Source organism: Hydractinia symbiolongicarpus, chromosome 8 (assembly GCF_029227915.1).
Source record: "Hydractinia symbiolongicarpus strain clone_291-10 chromosome 8, HSymV2.1, whole genome shotgun sequence".
NCBI classification, from domain to species: domain Eukaryota; kingdom Metazoa; phylum Cnidaria; class Hydrozoa; order Anthoathecata; family Hydractiniidae; genus Hydractinia; species Hydractinia symbiolongicarpus.
The window spans coordinates 9,184,822-9,191,752 of record NC_079882.1 but is presented as its reverse complement, the minus strand read 5'-3'; the positions used below and the strand labels follow the sequence as shown (position 1 = coordinate 9,191,752).

At 30.0% G+C, this 6,931-nt stretch overlaps 1 long non-coding RNA gene across 2 annotated transcripts; it reads left to right on the top strand.

The window, feature by feature from the left end:
• On the top strand, positions 1 to 6,695 carry LOC130655026 (uncharacterized). 2 transcript variants are annotated; one of them, XR_008984544.1, is made up of 6 exons: positions 1 to 1,268; positions 1,341 to 1,385; positions 2,060 to 2,095; positions 2,883 to 2,955; positions 4,161 to 6,013; positions 6,151 to 6,695. It is a non-coding gene; the product is annotated as an uncharacterized LOC130655026 (long non-coding RNA). The 2 variants fall into 2 exon arrangements; XR_008984545.1 differs by lacking the exon at positions 6,151 to 6,695 and having other exon boundaries at positions 3 to 99; positions 1,074 to 1,268; positions 4,161 to 4,513.
• The last annotated feature ends 236 nt before the right edge of the window (positions 6,696 to 6,931 follow it).

Below are 6,931 nucleotides of genomic sequence, written 5' to 3'. Positions count from 1 at the left end.
CCTTATTCATAGGAATTACTTTTTCTTAGTTATAAAGATAAAGAACCAATATTGAACTAAACTGCTAAAGTTGACATGAACGCTGCTAGAAAATATCCAGTGAGTGAATTCATTTTTTATGGGGAAATGGGAAAGTGATTTTCAATATAATAAACTAGTCGATAAGGCCCGTGGTGAAATCCACTTAGGCAGGAGGGACAATGTAAAAATTGGTTATTTTAGACCTTTTGCTGATGTCAGCAGTGCATATGAAAAAACAAATTGACGAAATTCATTTTATCCGTTGTCCCTATTGTGTAGAGCTCGACACGCTCATGAAGAGAATGTATGTGATCATGTGATTTTGATGAACGGTTAATGATATATAAGGGTTTAAAAATTATGCTGACGTCAGCAAAGACCCGTGAAAACAAACAAAATTAATTTTTAGAAATTTGTATACCTGTTGGCTTCAACGTATAGGTCTTTAAACGCTGATCAAGAAAATGTATAGGATCATGTACTTTTGACAAACGGTTATGGAAATATGGGGGGTTTAATTGATTTTTGATGACGTCATCAACCCGTCCATTCCGAAACGGATTCAGGGACCAAGGTTTGGGAAAATTACCTAAATTGGTCCTATCTGGTCCCTATTTACCCACGCGGGGAAAAATTATTGACACCACCTCGTTTCCAAGTTATTTGGCCTCAAATATTTAAGTGCACTGTATTGGCTTCATTAATTTAAAATAGGATATTGACGTTAGTAGTAGTGTTATTGACGTCGCGCCGTAATGTCATAAAATTTAACATTTGAGACATACTTTTTTCGGCGACATTAGAGAAAATTTCGGCGACATCAAAGGAAAATGACGATATCCACTATGACCGTCACATACACTTCGTATTATTATAAGAGATAGAAATGTTTTATGTAGTTATTTATATAACAAATAAAGGTATAAAAATTATTATATTGCAGCTTTTGGTAATGGTACACAAATGTTGCCCAAAAACTCTAATTCAAGATATTTTAAACTTTGTTTCTAATCCGTAAATAGTATCTGAATAGTTTTTCTACTATATTTGAGCATTGATGCAACACATTCCAACTGCTTGGCGAGATTCGTGAACGATGCCCATCCCGGTGTGCCAATTGTAAAATGGTGTTACTGGTTCGTGACAAAGTGCCGTATCTAGGCTTAAAGTCTCTAAAACTCATAAAGACTAATGAAGAGCTTAGATACGATTATGGTGACAAATGCATGTTGTCTTTGAGAAAGCAGGTAATTTATTAATTCTAAGGAACTTTACTGTTATTTTGTTTTCCAAATATTTACTGCATTTTTTTCTTATAGAAGAACTTGTGTGTGCCATAACATTTAAAAGATATAGAGAATCAGGTTATTTTTTGTATTGTACAAAAGTAAAAAGTAAAAAATTTAAAGATCCAGAGAAGCAAATATTCTCACCAGGATTCTATAATTTCAATTCAAGTTATTAATTGATGTCAAATATTCTTGCACACAAGGCAGTTGTTTGGATTTTTGTGATCACAAATAAGAAATATAGTGTTTGTATTCTTGAGCTGTGATTTAAAGAAGCTTCATTGTGAATTCACGTTTTCTATATTTGCACAAACAAAGTCAATTTTTTTCTTGCCTACTGCATGTTAAACTCGCATATTATCAAGGCTCAAAAAAATTAGTGTGTTCAAGGTTCTGCTTCTGTTCTTTCTTCCACTGCAAGTTATATAAAAATAAACATCATATATATATATATATATATATATATATATATATATATATATATATATATATATATATATATATATATATATATATATATATATATATATATATATATATATAATATATATATATATATATATATATATATATATATATATATATATATATATATATATATATATATATATATATATATATATATATATATATATATATATATATATATATATATATATATATATATATATATATATATATATATATATATATATATATATATATATATATATATATATATATATATGATGTTTATCTTTTATTCTTAGCTAAAGATCTCCCATGCAAGTATTCTGAAACTGAAGGTATGTATTATATCACTGAATTTCATTTCCTAATAATAAACTAGTAGCAAGCGCTGTTTTTATGTTGCATATTTCCTGAGATGTTAATATATAAAACTAGCATTCTTGTTTATTGAATTTTTGTACGATTGCTTAATTAATAACTAAAACTTTTGCTTGTTATTTCAATGATTTTTTTATCAATGATTTTCAAAATGCCTAGATGTATTTTCTACAATTTCTGCATTACACGTTGTTTTTTGAAAGATAACCGTATTTTGACCTGAGCCTCAATTTTCTTTGCAAAATGACTGAATATAGGCTCAAATTTTCTTATTTTTTTTCTTAATTTTTATTCCTCTTTGTTTTCTTTATAAATAACTACTATATTTTATCGACATTTGAAATAACATTTTTATTGAAGAAAAAAAGACCTCTTTTGTTATTTTGGGATAAAACTTTGTTAGTAATAAATTCCACTATTTTGAATACATTTTGCCTCCAGAGATCCAGGAATGCTGTATAGCTAATTTACTGAAAAAAAAGAAACTTGATTGTGTTCTTCTGAAATTATGGTGAATTTGGTAACTGTAAATCTAAATATCAAGGTCTTTAAAAATTGAATCTTGACAAGCTGAAACTGGGGATTTTCCTAAAATGTTTTTACGATTTCAAGGTTTTTGAGCGTCATCTAATAATCTACACATTTGTAAAAGAAAGCGCAATAGTATTCGTTTTATCATAACTCCAACAACCTCTCTTAAGATCCTTTCTATTAATGTTCACGTAATAAATATGTTCTTCCTAGACCTCAAGATGTTGCCGATGATGGTATTTCTGAATGTTGCAAGATACGTTACACATCACAACAACATGTATATGTATGCTATGACCCCTTTTTTTCTTGTAGATCAAATCTGTTTCTTGGATACAAGATTTATATCGATGGAAAAATAAAGTTGATAGTTTTTTGACAGAAAGACTCGTTTAGCTATTGTTATTGTTTTGATAGCCCCTCGACAGTGATCGTCATAAAAGCTTCGTTACTAAAAAAAAATTATCATAAAGTAGACCAGTTGATAGCTAAAGGAGTTAGTTTTGACGACTTTGTCGAAGCATGCAAGAAGAAAGCTGCTAAAAAGTATGTACTTAGAAATAATAGGAAATGTGATTTTAGAGAGGTATGTTATATTATAAGTAGTTACATGAAACTACACATTTAGTATGTTGTATTAGTTCATCAAAGTGATAATAGTATGACACATTAACAGAAGTGAATGTCAGTAATTTAGAACAAATCTTACGAGGAAAAGTATTAGAAGCAGATACGTTTTATTCTTTCTCAGTCATAATATATAATAGTCTTTTTATTTTAACTATTAGGTTTTCATAAAGAAAAATAAATCTTCAGGACATTCTCCAAATATATAATTAGCTATCATTTTTTGCGTGCATTTCCGAATATATGTGAAAAAACGCTAATATTTTTTCATCTCACGCTAATATTTTTGCTTCATAGTTTTTGGGCGTCAGTTTTTTTACTTTGATTTCTAAGTCATATCCGTCGTTTCGTAGTTCATAAGCAAAAGCGATATGTCCCAATTAGAGTTATGATTTGTTACATTCGCTCTTTTTGCATCAGCTGTCAAGTACCTATCTGTTTTTAATAAAAATTTCTGGTGCTGTGTATAAAAGAAGATTGGTCCAAACTCCAATTAATCTGCTAACGACAAGATGATCTCATCGTTGGACTAGCATTCAGATTTGCGTGCAAATTCACTATATCAAGTTAAGTAAAAAGAAAATCTAGGATGCGAGTTAGTAATAGGACGTTAACTTTTGAGTAAGCTGGTTTTAAATAGAAGCGTCTACAGTGATAAATCTAATTGTAAGTATTTTTAGTCTTTAAGTTACCTAGTTAGTAAACCAGCTACACAGTTCAAACAGTAGTTGCAATACGAATTAGAACTTATTATTATTATTTAGTACAGTTCAAAGTAGTAGTATTATGTGACAATATATAATGACCACATACACTTATCGGTTAAAAATTGATAATCCGTATTATAATCTACATCGATTTTAGGTGCTGGCTTAATTGCAAAGATGATTCACTAGCGAAAGTGTAGGGAGTCAGAACACTATATATGGAATAGGAACATCTGGTTCAGAGCTGCCAAAATTTATCTGTTCTTCCATCCACGATATTTATTAAACATTTGCAACAAACATGCATCAAACATTCGCAATAAGATGAAAATAAATTTACACAAGTTATTGACTTGATCAATTCATGGCTTGAAATTCATTAAAAGTATTATAGAACATTCAATATATTGTTAGGTTATGCTATAAATGTTTTTCTATTTACAAAACATAGCATTTTAATTGTAATTCATATTTCTTCTTATTGGAAAAAAGATTATATTTTATTATATATTTTTGGCTCTTTACAAAGACAAGCTTGTCACGCATGTCAGAAAATTTGAGTGAGGAACAATGATGTTTTATGATCTCGCACGTTTGTGTCTAAAATACTACCTCGTAGCCAGAACAATTTACCTAGGACTTGTGACCAATTTAGCCTGCTAGCATTTTAACAAAGTTTAAAAACAAATTGATGGTGTAGCTATAAGCTTCCCCTTAGGGCCTCCGTTAGCAAGTATTTTGAAAAGTTGTCCTACAGAATTTACGCCTATCTTTTATAGACGTTATGTAGACGTAAAGGTGATTCCTTAGTAAATAATTTATTTAGGAAATCTACGTTTGGTGGTGTTGTTGTTGTAATGATTGTATTAGTGTATGAAAAACTTTCCATGATTCCTAGTAGATATTGCACGAAAGGATATCGACTTTGATAGTTTTATGAAAGAAGAAGCTAAACATTTAAACTTTGAAACTATTTTTTCAGTTTGCTTTTAGGCGGCTAGCTAATTATTTCATTTGCCAGGTTGGTCATGTCAAACTCTTGTCTATTTGTCACGCTTCCTCAAGTTTACCCGCAAGCTCAGAACCCTTTCTCATTCTTTAACAAAAATAGTCAAATATGTTTTCCATCCTGGAATTTGGCATTGGAAATCTACGAGTGATGATGTGAATTAATCCCAACATCACTCGTGAATTCTCAAGGCGTTTTTAGGTAGAAACGTACGATTAGCGATTTTTGTTACACATGATAGTATGTAGTTCATGGACAAATGGTATGTGTTCGCAACACGAATTCTTTTTTACGCACAAGTAAAAGGAAAGTCTTTTATACGTGAAATTTTTAGTTTTTATAAGGTGAGGTTTTTCTTGCAAGCAACACTTTTCCCAATGGAATTTATCTCATTATGAAGTGATCGATAAATATAACTTAAAATTGGTAGTATTTATTAACATGGCTCTTAATTTGTAACAACTATATTAACACTGACATTGGCCAGCATAAAAATAATCCTTCCCTTATAATCTCTTGATCCAAACAAAATTCTCCCTAGATGTATCTTCTGTAATATTGAATCCAGGTATAAAGTCCGTAGCTTCATGCGATATACTCCTGTTAAGCGACCTTTAATTACTGTAAGTAGCGGATATGCTTCTGTTTAAATCTGCAGTTTTTGATTCTTTTTATAAGATGCTAGTTTTTTTAAGGTTTCGTTTCCTTAATTTGACGTTAAATAATCATATCTTTTCTGAATTTAATCGCGATTCCTGATTAATCCTGAAAATTTTGTAACTGAGAAAATATATTTTTGTAAGCTGTAAATACAACTTATGAGAGGTGTATAAAAAACGCATTCAGCACCGCTCATACATTGCATATTGTGCTATTCACATGGAAGGCAAATAAACTTGAGAATTAGCTTTAACCTGAGATTAACTAAATGACATTTTCACATTTTTCAGGAAACTGTAAGTACAGCAAGTAGTGTGCCACAGCAAAAATCTTTATTTAGAGTAAGTAGTAGGCTTAATTTTTTGGTACACTCTCCAAAGATTATCACAGGTACAATGTGTATAATGTATTGCCCTGAATGTTCTTTGAAGAAATATCATTTAAAAATACTTATTTTTTTTTCTTTCTGTTATACTAGGGCAAGAGAAGAAGTTTATTTTGCGATAAAGATGTTCAACTGCTACGTCAAAAGTGCTCGGATATTATTGCTAATGGTCCTTTAACGAAACAAGGTGTCACTAAGGCGTTGGAAGGGGAAGATATACTAAAAAATTTACTTTTGTACAAATTCGTACTCGTTTGCACTACGAAAGAAAACAACTATGAACACATCTGTTCCATGAACTTATGCCAGTCATTAAAACGAATAACTCTTCGTTAAAATTATTAAACATGTTAATGTTCTGTTTTTGTTTCTTTACTAATTGTTCTTATAATTGATGTTGCATGTTATCCCAGAGGCAGCACTGCTATCACGCACGATACTGTACTTTCCTAACTTTGACGACGATTATAATACTGAGTTAATTTTTGACAACTAGTTTTAATTAATGAAACTAAGTTTTGCTAAGCTGACATTTTCTTTAAATACAACCTTGATTAGACAAATTGTGTTTTCTTGCTTAATTTCATTTTGTATATATAACGCTTGATGCACTGCTTTCTAAAGTTTATATTTTGTTTATGAGCTGCAAAGGCATTGGTCTTCTCTAGTATGATTCTGTTTTAGCAAACTTGAATCTTCTTGTTATTACACCCTCTACTTTCGTAATTTGTATAAGCACGTGTTTTACGAACTCGTTTAAAAGTTAGAATTCAATTTAAAGTTTTCAGAGCATGCTTCATAGCATTATTATTGTACTTTTTACCACCCGTTTTTAAAGAAAAAATTAGCTTTAATGTAGACTGAAATATCTCTT